Source organism: Gracilinanus agilis, chromosome 2 (genome assembly GCF_016433145.1).
Source record: "Gracilinanus agilis isolate LMUSP501 chromosome 2, AgileGrace, whole genome shotgun sequence".
Classification (NCBI taxonomy): Eukaryota; Metazoa; Chordata; class Mammalia; order Didelphimorphia; family Didelphidae; genus Gracilinanus; species Gracilinanus agilis.
The window spans coordinates 519,090,296-519,113,199 of NC_058131.1; positions in this window are offsets into that span (position 1 = coordinate 519,090,296).

Below are 22,904 nucleotides of genomic sequence, written 5' to 3' on the forward strand. Positions count from 1 at the left end.
GAAAAGAGTACCAGCAGATGGCAGCAGCATCTCTGTAGAGAAGTAGTCCAGTGGCAAATAGCAACAGCATCCTTATGGATGCTCTAGATTCTAGAGTCTCGAGGCAAAGTGAGGCACAGAGTTGCTGAGAAACTGAGCTGATAAAGCTATAAGGTGTCCTAGCTGGAATAGAGTCCAAAAGAGTGAATTGCTTGGAGAGAATTTTCTCTCAGAAATTTGTGGGAGATTATGTTCCTCTCTTTGCATATGAAAGATTTTTCCATGTTATTTACCATTCTATTTTAAGTGCATTTTGCTTTGAATTTACTTTGCTTGATATAAAGTATTATATCACTGTATTAGTATGCTAAGTCTAAGGTACCCTAATGTTATCATGAAACTTGATGGCAACTGGGGAAAGGAAAGGAGGCCATAGGCTATATTTCATATTCACACCCCCTTGAATATAGTCATAGTCCTTGTCTGAGTTACTCCTATGACGTGAAGGATATGGGCACACTTTAGGAATACTCTTTTGACTCATTACCTCTTCCAAGAATCTGGGAACTTCACTACCTAATCCTACCCAAGGCATTGTTAGTAACTCCCCTTATAAGCATATGGTTCACAAGGCTCAATAAATGAACAATCTTGGCCACAAAGTAAAGAGAAGAGGACATACCTCCATTATAATGTATTCACTATGTTTGCTTTGTCAGTTGAATTTTGCCTATTTTTTTTTGTTACAAAGGAAAATTTAATGGGGACATATAGGAGAATGCTTCTTGAAGTTTAAAAATACACAAGTAAAAGTTATCAGTTTTGGAGTAAGGAAAAAAATAATGTTTGCTTATAAGTCAAAGAAAAAAATCTGGGCTGAAGCTCATAGTCTTGTCTTTCTAAGAAATATTCTCTTCCAAGCCCCAAATTCTATACATGATATTATTTCTAGAGTGTCTGGAGTACTACATTATTTCTCTGTTATATATTTCTCCATGCAAAATGAAGTAATACCTCTAGGGTCCTTTTCCTTTCCCCAGTTGCCATTATCATTTTTGGGGGATGAGTTCTGTAGCACTCAGAAATTTAGGAAAGATAGGGGAGAGAGAGAGACAGACAGACAGAGAGAGAGAAAGAGAGAGAGGCAGAGAGAGAGAGAGAGACAGAGACAGAGAGAGAGAGAGAGAGAGAGAGACAGAGAGAGAGAGAGAGAGAGAGAGAGAGAGAGAGAGAATAGATTTGAGTTTAATTTATACCAGAGTTAGCACCATGAGGCATTTCTCCTGAGATACACCCAGTCAATGCTAATTCTGGTGGTAGAAGACATAATTCATCAGCCATATTTACCTTCTAGGTTGCTAGGAATCTCAGAAGAAGCACTGACTGAATACTTTTATTCTAAGTGGCATCTGATTTAGGTAGTACCAATGCTCCCAGAAAAAGCTGTAGTAGGAAGAATTTTTCCCACTGGGTCCACTATTCCTGTGGTGAGATGTAGTACCATCTAAGTAAGCATTAAGGCTTCACAGTTCATCCAACAGGCAAATCTATAATATCCCTATAATTTCACTGGAAAATCTAAAAAAATCAATATAGGGAGTGGAAAAAACAAGTCCCTGGAGGTTTGGGAAGTGGTCAATGTTACTGTTCCTAATGCTGTTTAGCTACTCCACATTCTATCTTGTACTTGGGAAATAATTTTTTTTGTATCCAAGTGTAAATCTTTACATTTATTCCTCTTAAATTTCACCGTATTATATTCAACCTTATTTTCTACTCTGTTGGCTATTTTAACATCCTTTTCAACCATGGTTTCGTTATCTGGCATGTATCACTATTCCTCTCTCTTTCACTTTCTCTCTCATTTCTCTCACAGTCTTAGTCTTTTTCTAATCTATCTCTCTCTTTTTGTCTCTGTTTCTGTCTGTCTGTCTCCTCGCCTGAGGCTGGCTTACTCACCACACCTGTACCTACTCTAGCAGGTTGCAGTTTGTTTCCCAGAAGAGTGGCTACTACTTCTCATAGCTAGCATTTATGTATGTTATCTCATTTTCATCTTTTCAACAACTCTATGAGGTGGGTGCTATTATTAGATCAATTTTACAGAGGAGAAAACAACCTGAGAAAAGTTAAGCAATTTATTCAGGGTTGCACAACTAATAAGTATCTGAAACAGAACTTTCTGAGTCCTGGGTAAGTTTGTAAGAAGAAGACTACATCCCTAACCATTAGCCATTGAAGCACCTGAGTCCCTACAGGTGTGTTTCCCATTTATACAAAATCAGTCACAATAACACCATTGCTTCTTTGACAAAAAAATACCTACTAAATGATATTTCAAAAATAGGGCTAAACTTGAGCCCTATTCTCCCATCAATGCAAGCAGTGTCCATAGGGAAGAACAGGTATGTACTTGGAGGAACCTACCAGTGAGGGACATGAGTAGGGAAGCCTACATTTACAGAGCATTTCACAAGTCTGAACGGCAGGTCCTGATGTACTTGGTTTCTTCAGAGTATATAGGCTCTTAACCTAACACCCATGAATATATTTGTGCTGGTGGGACAAAACTACTTCTCTGCTATCTTCTCCCCTCATAGTTCCTTTGCTGGGCAAAGCCAATTCTCTACTTCTCTTTGGCCATTAAAGTAATAGAAAACTCTTTTCACACATGGCCACCCTTGGCAGAGTGCTGACAAACTATTCTTTATGCAAAAATTTATCAGTATAGCTCCTAGAGAAATAGCTGCAAATCCTGTCTTTTCCTCTCTGTGTCCCCCTCCCAACCTATAAAAGACATTAGCAGGTATGCTGCCAAGCCCCTTAGAGATTTTTAGGTACCTAACTAAATTCATTATCTTTCCCCCCCAAACCATCCCTCCTCTTAACTTTCCTGTTCCCAAAGAGGTGCCACCCTCACAGTCACTGAGGCTTGCAAACTGGGTGTTATCCTTGAATCCTTACTGATACCCTCCACATCCAATCAGTTGCCAAGCCCTGTCATTCCTACTTTAGTAAAAATGTGTATAGATGGCCCCTTCTCTCCTCTGATGCTACTACCATACTGGTGCGGGTCCTTATCACCTCATTCCTGGACTATTGTAATAGCCTGCTGGTTAGTCTCCCTGCATCAAGCTTCTCCCACTCTAGTCCACTCCTCCACTCAGCTTTCAAATTGATCTGCCCAATACTTAAGTGGGATCACATCATTTCTTCTATTTAATAGTCTCCACTGACTCTCTATCACCTCCAGGATTAATTATGAAATCCTCTGTCTTGTTTTGTTTTGTTTTTAACCCTTAACTTCTATTGCAGAATCAATCTTAAATATCTGATCTAAGGCAGAAGAGTGGCAAGGGTTAGGCAATTGGGGTTGCTTGATTTGTCTAGGATCACTCAGCTAAGAAGCACCTGAGGCCAATTTTGAACCCAGGACCTCCTGCCTCCAGGTGTGGCTCTTTATCCACTGAGCTGCCTAGTTGCCCATCTCTGTCATGCTTTGACAGCTCTCTTTAACCTTGCTTCCTACCTTTCTATCTTTTTTTATACCTTACACTGCCCCTTCCTCCTCCACCTTGTACTCTGTGAACCAGTGACACTTCTTGCTGTTTCTAGCACTAAATATTTCATCTCTTGACTCCAGGCATTTTCCGTTGTTTTTTTACCATGCCTAGAATTCTCTTCATCCTTTTCTCCACTTCCTTACTTCCCTGTCTTCCTTCAATTCTCAGTTAAATTTCCATCTCCTACATCAGTGATGGGCAACCTTTTGAGCTTGGTGTGTCAAAATTCACCAAAAAACTGAGCATAACTCTGGTGGTGAGTCACTTCAAGAAAAAAACCATAATCTCATGATATTTAAAGTTTAAATAACAAAAATGTATAACTGTAATGTATAACTATAATTAATAAACCAAAAAAGGTAAATTAATATAGGTAGAATTGTCATCTATAGTTCACAGAGTGTCTACACTACACTACAGCAAATGTTTCATCCTTGGCACGTGGCCCATACTTCTCTGTATGCAGCCGCATGCAGTCGCATGTCATTGAAAATGGCTACATGTGTCAGTGCTGACATGCGTGTCACGGGTTTGCCATCACTGTCCTACATAAAGCTTTTCCTGACCCTCTTTAATGCTAGTGCCTTCTCTTTGTTGATTGTGCCCAGTTTATCCTATAAATAACTTGTTTGAACTTAGTTGTTTGTATGTCATGTCTCCCCCATTAGTCTCTTAAGCCCTTTGAAAGTAGGGACTATATTTTTTAAACTAATGTTTTGTCTTTATTTTGTTTTAATAGCAAATTTCCACACGAGTTTTCCAAAGTTATATATGATTCATGTTGTCTCCCTCCATTCTTCTCTCCCTCTTCCTGGAGTCGACATGCAATTCAGTCTGGATTATACATGTATTATCACGCAAAATATTTTTCTATATTATTCATTTTTAAGTAAATAATCTTACAGAACCCAAATCCCCAAACATATACCCAAATAAACATGGGATAAATCATATGCTTTCCTTTGCATTTCTATTCCTACTCTTCTTTCTCTTGAGGTGGAAAGCATTCTTTTTCATAAGTCTGTCAGAATTGTCCTGGATCATTGTTTTCCTGTTAGTAGCAAACCTTATTCCATTTGATCCTCCCATAATATTTGAGTTACTGTGTATAAAACATTCTTCTGGTTCTGCTTATTTCACTCTGAATCAGTTCACATAGGTCTTTCCAGCTCTTTTCGAAATCATCCTGTTCATCATTCCTTGGAGCACAATAGTATTCTATCACTATCATATACCACATTTTGTTCAGCCATTGTCCAATTGTTGGGCATCCCTTTAGTTTCCCATTCTTTGGCTGGGACTGTATTTGCACAGTGTTTTTTAAACCAGTACTACATAACGGTTCCAAGGCAGAAGAGTGGTGAGGGATAGGCAATGGGGATTAAGTGGCTTGTCCAAGGTCACACAGCTAGGAAGTGCATAGTTTTTTTCATTCCAAAATTTGCCACAAAGCTTGGCATATATGGTAGATGCTTAATAAATTGATACTGTGTATTGGTTCCAAGGCAGATGAGTGGTAAGGGCTAGGCAAGTGGGATTAAATGGCTACCTCTCAATCCACTAAGCCACCTAGCTGTCCCTGTTTCTAAGCTTTCTGGTGAAGAAAAGTAGGAACTTGGAGAACTCTGTTGTTCTCTGATGAAGGCAACAACAGGAGTTGAGCAAAGAGGATCATTGCTAGATACAGTTTTGCTCTCAAGCAATCTCCGTTTTGCTACTTAATCTCCATTTTTCTTTCTTACATACTTTAGATATGCCCATTTAATTTCATGTCTGTCACTTTAATATCTGAGGTGATTTCCCCTCAATTACCACAGATTTCTCAAGGGAACAGATATTTATGTACTTGTCACTCTGCTAAGAGCTTTATAAATATTATCTCATTTGATCCTCACACAACTCTGGGAAGTAGTTGCTATTATTTTTTTATTTTACAGTTGAGGAAACTGAGTCAGACAGAGGTTAATAATTTGTCCAGGTTTACACAGTTTGTGTCTGAAGCTGGATTTGAACTCATTTTCTTGATTCCAGGCCCATTGCTTCATCCACTCCATCACTTAGCTGCCTAGAGGCACTGAAAGGATGTCTATTATGGGTTTCTGCAAGCAGGGGACTATTTTACCACCTTATTTTTCTGCTTGGCTTTCTTCATCATTTGCAGTGGTTACAAGTCTAATTCTTGGAATGTTCTGTGGGCATGAATGCTATACTTAAGTCATTGTTTATGCTTTGACATTTAAGTCTTTCCTCAGAATCTCTAATCTTTCTTTCCATTGTTATTGTACAGTAGTCCTCTTCATGTATACTTTGTTTTTCAGTCAACATGGATTAAATTGTCCTCTGAATTTTATCTGACATTTTCTATCTCTGTGCATCTAAGGAAGCTACCTCTTTTGTCTGGAATGCTTTCTCTTCTCATTTTCACCTGTCACAATTATCTTCCTTTAATGTTCAGCTAGGGTACTACCTTCCTTACTATGCCTTTTCTGATTTTCTTAGTTGTACACATTCTATTCTGCATCATTCATTCCACCCTCCCCAAGATGTTAAAATGCTTATTTGTTTTAAATATTTGATAGAATTAATTTGTGAATCCACTTAACCATAGTACTTTTTAATATGGAAACTGCATAGTTTATTTAATTTCTCCTTCAGAGACTGGTGAATTTAGGTCACCTATTTTCTATTTTGTCAATAATCTATTTCTTTTCTATTACTGATTTTGTTGGTACATAACTGAATATGTAATAGTTTTAAAAGTTTTTAGTATTTTTCTTTTTTTAGTAGTTTTCTTTATTGACTATATGCTTATAAATCATAGAAGTAGAACCAGTAGAGATCTCAGAAATTATCTAGTCCAACTTGTTTGTTTTAAAAGAGGACAAAATGAGGCTTAGAGAACCCAAGTTATTTGTATGAAGTCACACAGGGACTAAGTGGCCAAACCAGGACATGAAACCAGTTCCTCAAACTCTAATCCAGTGTTCTTTCCATAATACCACACTATCTACTATGATCTCCCTTTCCTTATTTCTGATCTGATGAACTGACAGATTTTGAGTTTGGCAAATTATTAATATTTTTGGATATTTACTAATATTTTAACCAATTTTATGATCTTTAAATAGCTGTTTTATTTATTAATTTACTTTATAGTTTATTTTCTATGGTATTAATTTAATTTTTCTTCACCTTTGATGATTTCTTGCTATATACTTGCTTTGGTATATTTATTTATTTTCTAATTCTTTAAATGCAAACTCAATTAATCTTCTCTTTTTCTTTTTTGCATAAGAATAAATATTAAGGGATATAAATTTCCCTCTGAATACTGCTTTGGTTGCATCCCATTAATCTTGGCGTGTTTTGTTTATATTATTGTTATCTTCAATATATTTTGTTATTGTTTATATAATTTGTTCTTTAACCCAGGCATTATTCAACATGTCTTTTTCATATTTTCCTTCTTGAATATTTTATTGCCTGTGTGTTATGGTTCCAGAATTTAACATTTATGCCTTTCTGAATTTATTTATAACTGCTTTGTACGTCAGAATGTGATCCATTTTTGTAATCATTACAGGTGGTTTTTTAAAAAAAAAAATCCCTACTTTTTCTGTTCAGTTCTTTCTCTATTATTTATCATATCCAGTTTTGGGGGTGTATTTTATTCAATTCTTCAACTTCTTTCTGGTTTTCCTTCTTGTTTCATGTATCATTTTCCATTGATGAAATGTTAACATTTTCAGAATCATTGATATTCTGATGCTTCAGTTTATAGGTGGAAAAAAATGAGACATTTTTAGACCACCTAAGAGTAATAAAATGTTTAGTTAACCATAGCATGGAAGGATACTCAGCAAGTTCACAGCACTGGTTCAGGTGAATGCAACCCCCTTTATTTCCATATGTAGACATGTATCATCAGAAAGGCTTAGTGACTTCCATGGCAGTGGACCCTCTGCCTAGTCTGAAGTGTACTGGTTCTTTCTAAGTTGAACTTTTATGTCTTTGGGGATTAGAATGCTGAGTCAGTGGCTCAAGCTTTAACCCCTTGTACCTATCAATTTTAGGGACAGTTTTCCTGATTTTTAGAGGAAAAACGATCTTAGCTTATATGAATAGTATTGTTTTCACCATGCCGTCCTTTCATTTTATCTTTAGTTGTCCTTAATATGACTTTTCTTAATTGGATCTCTTGACAACCTTTCTTTATACTTATTTTAACCTTTATCCATCTGTTTTTTTTTGTTTTTTTGTTTTTTACATTTTTAAACCCTTAACTTCTGTGTATTGGCTCCTTGGTGGAAGAGTGGTAAGACTGGGCAATGGGGGTCAAATGACTTGCCCAGGGTCACACTGCTGGGAAGCGTCTGAGGCCGGATTTGAACCTAGGACCTCCTGTCTCTAGGCTTGACTCTCAATCCACTGAGCTACCCAGCTGCCCCCTCCATCTGTTTTTTGAAGTAATATTTCTTATAATCTTTTATCATCCTTCCTCATAAGATTTAACAAACAACTCTGCTTTCTAAACTGATGTTGCCCATAGCTGCCATATCTCTATGCTTACCAAGTAAGAAAAAATATTGCTGACTAATATGCATCTGAAGCTTTGTTAGTCTTGTTGGTTATAGCAGTTTATTTACATTGATTAAACTTCTGTATAAGATTATTGTTGTTTGTGTCTATGTCCTTTATTCAATCCATGTTTCATTTTTGTCAGCAATTATTTTATTTAATAGATCAGTATAGAATTGTTTTAACTGCTAGGGAAACTGATTCCAAGAGTGGAGCAGGGTGAAAGTAGGCTAGGGAAGAGCTCTCTTAGGATTTAAGTGGGAGATTTAGTAAGAGTGGGAACATGTTACCTGACAACTTCATGTTTTAAATAATTATTTTAACTAACTAGATGGTAACCCAGTTATTTCTACTTGCTGAAAGATTACTGCTAGAGCCTCCTAAATTTCAGGATCCTGGATAATCTATAGCTATAAGGAGAGTGATTGGCTTAATTTTTGGTAGAAAGCCTAGTTAAGACTTGGAAGAGTGGTGCAACTGCAAGGTTTGTGATCTTGAATTCTGGGTCTTTGAATTGTAGTATTTTTATTGTCCAGAAGTCAGACTGTTTGAAGGTGTCTGTGCATATCTGGGGTAGACACTTGTACAACTAGATGATGATGAAGCTGAGGCCATATCTAGCCTAAAATTCTTGCTCTGAATTAGGCTTACCCTAAACTTTTTGTTTTTAGAGTCAGGGGATGCCTTAGAGAGAAGACTCAAGAGTAAGACATAATTGAAAATGTCATTGAACCAGTTTTGGTGTGAGGGCTTGGAATGTAGGACAATCATAAGAAGTAAAAGTTCTCTGCCCATGGGAATGTTTCAATATGACTTTCTTTTAATGGTGATCAGATTTTTAAAAAAGATTTTAAATACCTTTTAAGATTTAATTTCTTTCTTAAAGGGGTAAACCTGCCCCAAACCAGAATCTAGTAACAAGATACTTAACATTCATTAACTAATTTTCTTAGCCTTAAGATAACTAGGAAGACCCACTCCCTAAAATATTCTTATTATCTATCCGACATACAATATGTAAATATTATTCTTTAACATTTTGCTTTCTGAATCTGCCACCATCTTCTACTCCACCATTATGTTTTTCAAGCATTATCCTAACCACTAGGATGCCCTTTCCCACTCTTCCTAATTCAAAAAACATAATCAACAGACAATAGTAGGAGACTGAGATTCAGTGTTCAGTATCTTATTTTCAGATTCACCAATGAATTGTTATTTGTTTTTGGTTGAATTGCTTTCCTCACTTTTCTCCAGCTAAGAAGTGGAAATGACATATCTTCTATTGTCAGTTTCTAAACATGGCTATGTACTCAGTACAATATAAAAATGATGCCTGACATTACCATCTGAATATCAAAGGGTTTGGAGATCTTAGATGAATGGAACTAAATATCATAGTAACATAATGATTGAATGTTAAGTATAATTCTTTGTTGTATTGATAAAAATGCATTCACTGGAACAGTTTCTGAGAACCCTGGTAAAATATGGCTCCTCTATCTTTTTCTTCTTTTTTGCAGAACTTGTGATTTTATTGGTTTAAGATACTACCACAAGGAAACTCCTTTTACCAATGGTGATGAGCAGTTGTTCTACCAGGGCACTGACACATTAAGTGATTTTCCCAGTCACATAGGCAATGGCTGTATTGTTATTTCTATAGCACAGGTCTAACCATGTTACTCCCAATATTTAAAGAAGCCTCAGTAGTTCTCAGTTTCCTCTAAGACATAATATAAACTTCTTTATTTGGAATTTAAAGCCCATCATAGTCAGTTTTCAGATAATCCTTTTATACTGATTACACTTTACATTCTACATTTCAGCCAAGCTGACTAACTTGTTATTTCCTATCACCTTGTCTTTACACAAACTTTCCCTCATGCTTGATATATACTTTCCTTCCTCACCTTGCTATTCACTAGTTCTTTCTATACTACTAACAAGATAGATAAACCCTTATTTAATCTTACCATCTCCACAAATTGTCACTCTCTTTTCCCTCTCTTTCAAGCAAATTCCTAGAAAAAAACTATATTCATTGCTTCCATTTTCTCACTTCATACTCACTTTTCAACTCCTTTCAATTTGACTTCCAAACCCATTGGTTTACTGTCTTTTTCAAGGTTATAAATGATCTATTAATTGCCAAATTTAATGCCCCTCTTTCAGTCACCATTGTTCTTTCTTCTTTTTTTTAAACATTATCTTCCATCTTAAAATCAATACTGGTGTATTGGTTCCAAGGTAGAAGAGTGGCAAGGACTAGGTAATGGAGATTAAGTGATTCACACAGCTAGGAAGTATTTTAGGCCAAGTTACCATTGTTTTTGCCCTTTATGTAGGATTTAACACCACTGAACGCTTCCTTCTCCTAGACACTCTCTTTTTTACTGACTCTTGTGTTTTTGTTTCTTTTATTTTCTTTTTAAAAATAAGTTTTTATTGATATTCTTTGTGTTTATATATCAAAGTTTCTGCCTAGATATTTTAATCAGGAATTTTTGGAAGACCTCTATTTTGTTAAAGATTCATTTTCTCCCCTGATATAATTATACTCAGTCTTGTAGGATAAATTATTCTTGGTTGCAAACCTCTATATCTTGTCTTCTGGAATATTGCTTTGTTAAGATTTTCTCTCCTTTATAGTAGTTTTATTATAGTATTGTGTGACTGTTGATCAATGAAAATTGGTTTGAACAGTAGGCTCTAGCCCTCCAGGTTTTAAGTATGCTAAGGCTAATAAACCCAGAGACTGGGCATTGACCCTTTTCAGCCTCTTCCTGGATGGTACCATTAGAGTTAGGTTCCCTAGTTCTCTTCTCATTCTTCACTCTTATTAAGTAGTTTAGAAAATATTTTCACTTTTCTGGTCCTATAGAAAACAGGACCATTCTCTTTTAGTATTATGCAGGCCTTTTGTCCAAAATTCTGTATAGGCAGAACATCTGATTTCTATCATCTCCAAAAAGCTATAATATAATGCCTTAAAACAAATTCTGGGGCAGAATATATCCCACAAAAAAGACAAGGTTAAGTAATTTTTTAGCCCCAAACAACTTAGAAAAAAGGGATCTAGTGCACCAGAGTGGAGTGGAGTACAGAGTGCCAGGGCAGGCTTCACCAAGGCAGTAGTCCGTGGCCATAACTGAAGCAGCTGCCAATGTGTCAGGAATTCTCAGCCATAGATAGTAAAGGGGGTGTCAGAAAATTGCTCAGAAGGAGATTACAGGGTCCTGTAATGCAAAGATGCAACAGAAGCTTTTACCTTTGCAAAAGTTAACTGAAAACTTCTGGCAGTTAGAAGCCTTGGAATCCTGACAGAAGGGCAGTTGGAACCTGAGAGCAGAAGGTCCAACTGAAGCTCTGGTTTGGGTTTCGGCTTTGTTTTTGGCCTGTGCCTTGTCTCTGGACAATTTGAACCTAGCTAATTTCTCTGGACCTCTCCCTGACCTTCTCCATATTATTCCCCTGATGCCTTTCTTGTTTTCCTTGTGGGCTCTGGGAGGAAGAGTGGCTTTTGGGTTTTAGTGATTAGACTTTGTGGGTTTAGTTTCCCTTTAGGCAAGTAGGACACCCTTGAATCAAACTATCCCTTATTTTTTTGATTTAGTATACATTCTACTTCAAAGGCAGCCAAATCTTTCCTGGCTGGGAGAGCAGGCTCTCTCTCAGTCTAACCCACTCCTGTGACCCTCCCCCATCTTGAGTTTCTCCCTAGTGGCTGTTGGAAAACCCTGAACCCTTTTCTCCTTCTGATTAACCTAGAATATTAAAAAATCCCATTGTTACCTATTCAAACCCTCTGGTGAATCATTGTGTTGAAGATTAGGCAAGGGTTGAAGAGGGAAGGAATTATTTTATTTTACTTCTTGAGGGAACTGGAGGCATCCATCTTGGGAGGAAGCCCTTACCCGAGACTTCCTCCTGAACCCATCAGTTTCACTGACAAGGAGGAGCCCTTCGACTCCTCCCTTGAGGGACTTGAGAAACTGACAAGAAATGCCCTCAAGGCAGATCTAAACCATCTCTGACTGGCCCTACTCCTTGTGTTTATAGAGATACCTTTCCTGTCTGGAAGGGTTGAGCCTATTCCCCCAGTATCCTCTGTCTCTAGCCTGAGTGTCTAGCCTGTTTTAAGCTGCCTCTCCTGAATCCCCATCTATTCCCTTATCATCCAATATACCGCCTTGTCCTTTCCTTCCCTAATCTCAGCCATCCCTTTCATTCCTCTCCTATCACCTCATTCACCTTCTACCCCTCCTTATTAGCAAGGATTAAGAGAGCACCCCAACTTTATTGACAACAGTCCCTTTGCTGGCTCTAGGTGCAAGTCTCTTGTCTCTTTGTCCATACACAGACCCAGGTCACAGTTCTGTGGCCAAATTTCAGTGTGAGGAGGAATATCAGTACTCACAAGTATTTGCAGTCACAAGGGAGCAGGGGATCCTGGTCACAGTTCAAAGGGGTAAAAGAGTGCTTGGATTACTCACAGACCAAAGCATAAGGTAGGACAATATTAAACATACTTCTTACATCCTCCCACTTTGGAAGAACTGAAAGCAGCTGCACAAAGAACTTGAAGTTTGAGACAGTGCTCTCTTCACCACAGCTACAGAGCCCAACTTTAACAGTTTTTTAAACTAAAAGAAAAGAAAAAGGCAGGAAAATGAGCAAAAACAAACAAACAAAAGCAACACAACAAAAATTTTATTTTGGTGACAGGGTAGACTCAAACACAGAAGAAGACAACAAAGTCAATACTACTGCAATACTACAGGCTTCCAAGAAAACAAGCCCCAAAAGTATGAATGGAGGAGCTCAAAAAAGATTTTAAAAATCGAATAAGAGAAATAGGAAAAATTTGGGAAAAGAAATGAGAGTAATATAGTAAAATCATGAAATAAGAGTCAACTGCTTGATATAGGAAGCACAAAAAATATTGAAGAAATTAATATCTTTAAAACAATAGGCCAATTGGTAAAAGAGGCACAAAAATCCAAAGAAAAAGGAAAAGTGTTTTAAAAGCATAATTGCACATGGGGAAAATATACTAAAAATGTACTGAAGAGAAAAAAATCTTGAAAGACAGAATTGGTCCTTTGGAAAAAGAGGTACAAAAATTAATTGAAGAAAAGAACTCATTGTGAGGTAGAATTGACTCAACAGAAAAGGAGGTACAAAAGCTCACTCAAGAAAATTATATCTTAAAAATTATAATTGGACAAGTGGATGCTAATGACTCCTTGAGACATCAAGAAACAATTAAACAAAGTCAAAAGATTGAAAAAATAGAAGAAAATGTGAAATATCTCAAAGAAAAACAATTGACCTAGAAAATAAATCCAGGAGAGATAATTGAAGGATTATTGGAGAACCTTAAATCTATCATTAAAAAAAGAGCACAGATAACATCTTTCAATAAGAATTAAGGAAAACTGTCCTGATATTATAGAACCAAAGGCCAAAATTGAAATGGAAAGAATCCACCTATCACCTCCTGAAAGAGATCTGAAAAAGGATAATTACCAGGAATATTATTTCCAAATTCCAAAACTCCCAGGTTAAGAACAAAATATTGTAAGCAGCCAAAAATAAACAATTCAAGTATCGTGGAGTCAGAGTCAGGATAACACAAGACTTAGCAGCTTCTACATTAATGGATTGGAAGGTCTAGAATATGATATTCCAGAGGGCAAAGGATAGGACTTCAACGAAGAATTACTTACCTAGCAAAACTGAGCATAATCCGTAAGGGGAAAAATGGTGATTCAATGAAATAGAGGACTTTCAAACATTCCTGATGAAAAGACCAGATGGGAAATTTAACCCTCAGATACAAGACAAGAGAATTATAATAAGATAAACAGGAAAGAGAAATCAAAAGACATTCAATAAGGTTTAACTGTGTACATCCCTACTTGGGATTATACATAAATAGAGGGCAAGGGTGTGAATTGAATATGAAGGGATGATATAAAAAATAAAATAAAATTTAGACATGAGAAAGAGAAATTCATTGGGAAGAGAGAAGGGAAAATAGAATGGGGCAAATTATTGTACATAAAAGATGCATGAAAGAGCATTCACAGTGAGGGGGAAGTTGGGGAAATTGGGGAGGAGAGCACATAAATCTTACTTTCATCAGAATTGGCTCAATGAGGGAAGAACACACACAATCATTTGGGTAAAGAAAGGCATCTTACCCTAGAGTAAAGTAGGAGGGGAAGGGGATAAGAGAATAGGGCAGGGGTAGACAACGTATGGCTCTTGAGCCATATCTGGCTCCACCTCCTGACCTGCCAGTCTGGGCAGAGCCCCAGGATGTGCCCCCGGGGGCCCTTCAACCCCTCCCCCCCATATTCCAGCACCTTCCGCCTCCATCCTCCTCTTTCCTCCTCTTTCCTCAGGCGTTTATGGCTCTCATGGCCAAAAAGTTTGCCGATGGTTGGAATAGGGGATGAGGGTGAGAGAAAAGAATACAAACTGAGGGAGGTGGATGTCAGAAGCTAAACAGGGGTAAATAGGATGGAAAGTAATACACAGTCCTATTCACTTTACTTTGCATCTGTATAAACATAAACATGTCATCCAAGATCTCTTTGAAATCTACTCTTTTGCCATTATCTACAGTGCAATATACCATTATATTTACATAAACTGTCTATTTCCAAACTGAGGAATACTCCATTGTGTCCATTGTTACTAAAAAATAAAATGTTGCTATGAAAATTTTTGCACAAATGAGTCTTTTTCCTCTCTCTTTGATCCCTTAGATGCATAATCACAGTAAAGGTATTTCTGGGTCAAATATTGATACCATAATTCAAGGGATCATAAAATAAAATTTCCCAGACATTTTAGGACCATAGGGTGAAATGAAAATAGACTTTTTGTTGTTGCTGAGTTGTTTTAAGTTATGTCTGGCTCTTCGTAACCTTATGTGGGTTTTTTTTAGCAAAGATGATCTATTCTATACAGTAATGACACTCTAAAGCAAAACAAACTGGGAAGATTTAAAAACTCTGATCAAGACAAAGACTAACTATGACTAGTTCAGATAACAACGCATGCTACCTCCTCTTCTGACAGAAGAATGATGGACACAAGATGTAGAATGACTAATGTGCAAATTTGTTTTACTTGACAAAATCCTTCTTACAAGGATTGTGTGCAAGTAATCGTGTTGCCTTCCCAAAAGGGAGGAATAAAGGAAGCATCTTTCAAAAATGTATAGAAGGGAAGAAAGGAATTTCAGAAGGTCACAGGATAGCTTTGAAAGAAGCATATTGAATGTAATCCCTCCTCATCTCTGCCTCATGAAATCCCTGGCTTCCTTCAAGGCTCCTTTCAGGTACCTTCTCCTATGGAAAGCCTATCCTGATTGCAACCAGGTTAATTGTTGATAAGTTACTTAGAATCTAATTTGTAATCATTTAAAAATATTTATATTTTTTATTTATATCTTGTTTATCTTTATATTTTGTTTCCTCATTATAGAATAAAGGCTCCTTAACTTATATTCTTTATATGTGTTATAAAGAATGTAAACATATAAGTTCCCTTTGTATTATAATGAATATAAATATATAAGTTCCGTATAGAATATAATGACAGCTAGGTGGCACAGTAAATAGAATGCTGGGCCTGGAGTAAGGAAGATTAGAGTTAAAATCCAGTCATAGACACTTACTAGCTGTGTGATCCTGGACAAGTCACTTATCCCTCTGGCATCTTTGCCAAGAAAATCCCAAATAGGGTCAAGAAGGCTGAATAAATAGAATATAACTTCCTTGAGACCAGATTTTTTTTTGTCTTTTTATATCAACTGTCCAACACAGTGCATGGATATAGTAGGTACTTAATAAATGTTGGATAAAGAGAGAAGTTGTTAGTTTCTAGGAACAACTCTGAGGGTCAGTGACAATTGGGTACTTTAGAGAAGGAAAATACGGACTAGATTGTTTTAAGGTCTAGAAAGACAGTCAATTCCTGACAGTTAAGGAAAATCTCAAGAGATGGCTCCTAAGTGAAGAGACTGAAGTCCTTCTTTATCTCCAGGATTCTCTTCCCTCCTAAATCCTTTTAGATCAAAGCTCAACATATGATCATTGTTAGGGAGGCCATAAAAACAATAAGAGTGACTCAGTTGTCCATTTTGAACTATTTATTACTTACTCTGTAGCATTTCTAGTTTTAAGACTCCTTCTGTCAATGTTCCAAGAATTAAATCTGTAAATGTTCTCTGATCTCAGAATACTGTGGAATTTGGTGGATAAAGTAAATAAAACACCCAGCCCTTGGCTCACTGTCTGGTTCTTAGTGAAAAAGATTAATGTATATGCGTTATGTTAGGAAATTTATGTTTTTAACTGTAATGATGACTTAAAAAACTTTTTATATCCTTAAACTAAGTATGTTACTCTGTGAACCCTTTTAAAGTAGGTCAATATTTAGGTTTCATAAAGCTTTACAGTACTTCTTTTAAAATGAATCACACTTCAGGATGCTCTTGTAAATTGATTTTTTTTAGTCCAAATTTCTTTTTTATAATGATTCAAAAATACTTCTTCCACCAAAGTTCTGCTGCTGAAAGTTTCACTTAATCTCTCTTTTTACTTTCCTTTTTCTTATTTGAATAACTTCTCACTGTTCTATAATTGAGTATAAAGTACTAAACTAGGTGCTATACTATCAGGATGTAAAGTACAAGAGAAGTAGAGAATTATTATTTTTATCATTATGTTGAAAGGGTGTGTCCAGGCATTATCCTGAGTCCCCATTGCCACCCCTTGATTAAAAACTTAGTTCTGACTTTGTTGATATCTCCCTATACAAAGTGTAGAAGTCTTAATTGCCACCCACATATGAGATTCCCAATATATAACCTGTGACATAGAATCAAAGCTTTGGGGTTAAAATAGGTAGGTGGCACAATGGATAGAGTGCTGTGCCTGGAGTCATATAGATTCATCTTCCTGAGTTCAAATCAGGCCTCAGACACTTACTAGTTGTGTGACTCTGTGTAAAATGAACTGGAGAAAGAAATGGCAAACACTACAGTATCTTTACCAAGAAAACCCCAAAATGGGGTAAGAAAGAGTTGAATACAACTGAAGCAACTAAAAAATATCAAGAAAACTGGGGTTAATCTTGGGTACTTCTTACTAAAATCTCTAAGTCTTTATTTTTGACTCATTGTGTTCCACCCTCACCCCCCACCCCAGCTTCAGAATTTCTCCTGGAACCACCAGATTTTGGCTTTAGTTGAGAAGTTCATAACCTTTGTGTGTGTGTGTGTGTGTGTGTGTGTGTGTGTGTGTGTGTGACTCTTTGGCAGTCTTGTGAAACTAAGGACCCCTTCTCAGAATAATTTTTAAATGCATAAAATAAAATACATAGGTTTACAAAGGAAACAAATTTCTTTGAAATACAATTATCAAAATATCTTTTAAAAAGTTCACAAACCCTAGCTAGGTTATAAATTCCTGATTTAGGTGGGATGGGCTATAAGCAGTTAATATGAGCTCTCAAGAGCTCAATTTATTGTTTAGTTGATTGTCTAGACTTAAAGTGATGGAGATAATGATAAAAATGCAGAATAAATTTAAAGCTGTGTTATACATATGTCTACTTGCAAATGATTTTTATTTTTCAGTTATCCAGTTTTTAAACATTTATCATTATTCCACTGGATGTAAGTGTTCACAATAAAAGGGACAAAGTGTCCTCAATTCCAATTCAAATATTCATTTTAATAGTACAAAGTACATGGAAGGCTTTATTTCACCAGATAGAAAAGAAGCCATAAAACACTCAGACCTGAGTCAATAAACAATCAAGTTAACTCTTCTTTTGTCTCCATTGGACTTCCACCTCCCATAGTCCTTTAAGTTTTTAGTAATACCCTGGCAGGGTGAAGAGCCACACTGGGAAAATGCTAGGATAGCTTAAGAGTTTACTCCCAACTCTCAGATAAACTTCATCTTTCTTGAGACTTTTATGATAGTCACTCACCAAATGTGGAATACAGCCTTGATTGAGGTACTATCCAACACTAAGGGGAAACCTTAAGGATTGCTAGATACTCAAGTAGCCCTTCTTTCCAGGGAGCCCTACTTTTCCAGGTACCTATGTGTTCCTTTAAACTTAGAGTTTATTAGCCTGAATGGATTCCCCAAAAGGGGAAGGATTTAGTGTTGATTAAGGATTGACCTCTTTCCCCTGGATCTACATAGTCCACATAATTCATAGTATTAGTGAAGAGTTAGGTCCACGTTTCCCCTTCCACATTGTTGTTCTCTTCCATTGCTCTCCCTTCATTCCACTTTTGTTTTGGTCCCAGAACTTTTCCATTTGATCCAGAAACTTAGTATTTTCCAGGAATACCTCTTCAGTATCCTCTCAGTCCAATAACTCCTCTGAATTTTCATCACAGCCCTGTTACTGATGGTTCTAGCTCCTTTTGTACCTAGCTGGTCCCAGAAATCACTTGTTACTCCACCACTTACTCTGGCTGCCACCATTTCTGGGGGCTACTTGTTCCCGCTTCTTTTGGACCCAAGTATTTCTTCTACTCCTGGGGTCAAATGGTTCTCTGAAGGGGCCCCACAAATGTATATGCTTCTATTCCAGATAAAGCAGTCCAGACCTCTGTGTGTATCCCTTTTATATCTCTCAGCCTTGTTCTCTCAATATTTCTGTGCCTGATTATAATTCGCCCTTTTAAATACTCAATAAGGAGGAGTATGTTGGTAAATGTTTAACAAATAGCTCTCTGGAAAAAATACCACTCAAACTTTAAGCTTAATCTGCATTATTACTATTTTCTTTATCACTTTCTTAGGTCTAGGCAGTCAACAAAACAACAAATCAAACTCTGATAGGTAATGTTTTCTGATTTTCATGGTGTAAATGCTCACACCAAAAAATTAACAATTGATTCTCATGATTTGGCTTGAGCTGGCTTCAATATACCATGAATATATGACAAGCTATGAAATAATTCTCAACTATAGTATAAATGGGGATGTCTACACTTTGTATAGGGAGACATTTTGAATGGCAGAACAAAGACTTCATCAGGAGATAGCAATAAGGGCCCAGAACAATACCTAGAAACACATCTTCTATAATTAAGTGCAACAAGCTTTTCATTAAGTTTCTTTTGAGAAAATTGGGAAGTTGATGAGAAGCAATATAAGTAAAGGGTTTAGTCCTGAAAAAAATTTCAGCAAGATTCATATCTCACTCTGATTTATGTAGCAATGTTTTATGAAAATACTTTTTTCCCTGAACAACATAGGAAAGTGGCAGCCAATTAATATTTTGAGATAGATTGGGTAAAGTGAATTAAAATGAGATAAATATAAAAATAAAAATTATATCTTGTTTTTTCAATTATTATTAAGAATTTCTGTTTCTCTTACACTTAGAGAATCATATCCCATAGTAACCACATTATGTTATATTCAGTATTGATTTCTATGAAATTCACATCTCCTCTTTCAACAATGAGATCATGCTTAAGCCAGCCAATGGCATAGCAGGACATTGTTGCTTGGTCTCCTTGGCAATGAATGTTATTAGTCACTAGAGGGAGCAGGAAGAAAAGGTTTTTTTGTCAATAAATTTTCACAAATAACCAAAACCTGGTTGGCTGCTTTTGGCACAATGGATTTTGTTGTTGTTTAGTCATTTTTCAGTCACACCTGACTCTTCATGATTCTATTTGAGATTTTCTTGGCAAAGATACTGAAGTGGTTTGCCATTTCCTTTTCTGACTCATTTTATAGATGAGGAAACTGAGGCAAAGAGGATTTAGTGACTTGCCCAGGGTCACATAGCTACTAAGTGCTGAGGCCATATTTGGACTTAGGAAGATGAGTCTTTCTGACTCCAATTCAGGTACTCTACCCACTGTGCTACCTAGCTGATACTTTACCTACTTGATATGGATCACGTTTATATATATATGTATATACATATATATACATACACACACGCAATTATATACAATGTGTATTATGTATATATTATGTATAAATTCATATTATGGAACATGTGCATATATTTGTCATATAGATACACATATAATATATATGTGTGTGTGTATATATATATATATATAGAGAGAGAGAGAGAGAGAGAGACTCATTAAAATATAAACTGAGATCAAGAACTATTTGTGACTTTTCCTTATAATTCTAGTCCTTATCACTGTTCCTGGTAGTAAAAGCCAGAATTTATATAGTGTTTTAAGGTTTGCAAAGTATTGCATAAGTTTTATCTCTTCACTCCTTATAAAAACCCTAAGAGGTGGATGCTATTATTATCCCCATTTTATAAATAAGGAAATTGAGGCAGAGATTTTTTTTTTGGTACAATCACATAGCTCATAAATGTCTGAAATCAGATTTGAACTCAGATCTTTCTGACTCTAAATCCTGAGTTTCTATCCATTGTACCACCAAAGTACTCAGTAAATAGTTGATTGATTACTCACCTAATGCATACTCTGTCCTGGTCTACTTGCTGCTGCTCATCCATTAATGCTTTTTCTCTCTATATGCCACTGCACTGCTTGTCCCTTATTCTTGAGATGCTCTTTTCCTATACCTCTACTTCCTAGAATGCCCCATTTTCTTCAAGACCGTGTGTAAACACTGCTTTTTCCATGAAGCTTTCCCCCATCCTTGCAGCTCCTAGTGCCTCCCACTATGAATCTTTTGTATTTGATTTGCAATTGTTTTGTGCAAACCTATCCAGGTACATGTAAGTTCCCTGAGGGCAGGCACTGTTTTGCTTTTGTCTTGGTATCTTTAGTACTTAGCACAGCCCTTGGCCACACAGTAATAGCTAACATTTATATGGTACTTATTATGTGCCAGAGACTATGCTGAGAGCTGTATAATTATTATCTCACTTGATCCTCACAACAACCATTGACAGAAAATGCTTTTAAAATGACTATTTTACAGATGAGGAAACTGAGGCGAACATTAAGTGACTTGCCCTAGAATCTCAGAGATAAGAATTTGAATTGAGGTCTACCAGACTAGCACTCTATCCACTGCACCACCTTGTTGCCTCAAAAGATAATTATTTATTGACGAAGGTTGGACTTGAACTCAAGACTTTCTCCTTGGAGTTCAGCACTCTTTCCACTGTCCTGTGCTACTTCTTCATATGATTAGATTTAGCTCATTATTTTTGACTATTAATAGATGTTTTTGGATCTTGCTCCCATAGTACAACTTATTAATGAATATTCCCAGATTCCTATTTTCCATACATTTTGCAAGAGGCACACAATTTATATCTGTCTTTTTGTGGGCAAGCTTTGGTCATTTCAGCTCTCCAATCAAAGTCTATTGGTTGCAGGAATTATAATCCTGGATTCCTACTCTATTATTAACTACTTTATACCTAGCAATATTCTTTTATATTCCCAAAGTAGAGGTCTCTGTAGCATCACACTGTTATTGTTTAAGAGATAATGATCACCCTTAGATTTGCCATTACTGTCCTAGAATAACTTATCCACCTCAGTGAGCTAATGTATCAGAATGTCCAAAACTTCTTCTGAAACTTTTTTTCTTGCCATGCTACTAAAATGAAATGAAAATTATTTTTTGGTGAGAAAAAAGAACTAGTGAATAACCAAGGCATGCTGACAAAAACTATTAGAACCTTGATTGCTAAGTACAAAATATATTATTTCTAGTTCTAAAACTCAGACATGTTCTCTCTTCCTTCTTTCTCTCCACCTTCCCTTTACTCCTGCCAGTATAATTATGGATTTTCTCTTACAGAAGCCTGCAAGTTCTAACAGACTTCCATAAAATCACAGAATTGAATTATATGTTGACTTGTAGAACTTTCAGTAAGAAATATAAATGCTTGATGTTATGCGTGCTTTTTTATCATCTTCATTTAGTTGTTGTGTCCTTCACTTTATGTTTTGCTGTTGTCTTTTTGAAATCAAAGGCTTCTAGAGAGCAAAGGACCTACTTATGCCTTTCAGAATTCTTAATTTCTCTCCTTTCTCATAAGATCTACTTTGATGTATTCCATGGAGCAGAACTTTAGGAATTCCAAATAAATCATCACTGTATATACTTTGGCTCTCATATAATCTCAATACATTGAATTTAAATGCTCTTCAAAACCAAGTGGAAGGAAGGAATCTCAGTAGCTAATATTATATATATATATAGGTATATATATAGGTATATATATATATATATTACAATAAACATAGTGGAACTTAATCAACTTTTGGCAATGTGATTCTCCTATTAGTATCTAAGTAAGAACTAATGTCCGAGGAGGAAAAAGAAACTGCCTTCTGTCTTAGAATTATAAGTAGGGATTTTTACAGCCAGAGAAAGCATCAAAATCATGCATGAAGTACATCCTCATTTGAATGGGGTTGGTGGATACTATCTTATACCGGGGAGACAAAGGTACTGTGACACTGACACATGGCCATTTTGGGGGATGAGGGGGGCACTCTGCTGGTTCAGTGACCTATCCACTGTGCCACCTAGCTTCCAGCAATGAAAGGTCCCCAAGTGTCAAGGGAAAGAATTAGGATCCTAGTTCTTGGGTAAGAACAAATGAATGCAACTCTGAGGTCTCACCTCATACATATTAGATTGGCCAACTTGGCAAAAAAAGAAAAATGAAAAATGTTGGAGGGGTTTCAGGGAATAGTCACATTAATGAACCTTTGATAGAGCTGTGAACTAATCTAACCATTCTGGCCTCAGAAGCAAT